We start from the raw sequence: 302 nt of genomic DNA on the forward strand, positions 1-302 counted from the left end.
TCATGACAGGAGCGACACGAATATTTACTTGAGCAAGATCGAACTGAGTGATGTTGGCTTAAACAATTAAAGCAACGACCGTGCTTTTTCACAAGATCACGACGCTGAACCGGACTCGCCTTCTCAAATATCGGACACGAACTAAAATAATGGTGCGCTTTACAGAGCGGACCGATTGATCCCGACGACGTTGACGCGGTCGCGACAGAAATTCTGGTGGACGACGCACGTCGATCTCCAGCCCGCGCGACGGAGACACAAGATACATCGTCGAGAACGCGCGATCGGCTGGCGAGAAATTT

Source organism: Odontomachus brunneus, unplaced genomic scaffold (genome assembly GCF_010583005.1).
Source record: "Odontomachus brunneus isolate Ranch 3 - 2012 unplaced genomic scaffold, Obru_v1 Obru_scaffold_048, whole genome shotgun sequence".
Classification (NCBI taxonomy): domain Eukaryota; kingdom Metazoa; phylum Arthropoda; class Insecta; order Hymenoptera; family Formicidae; genus Odontomachus; species Odontomachus brunneus.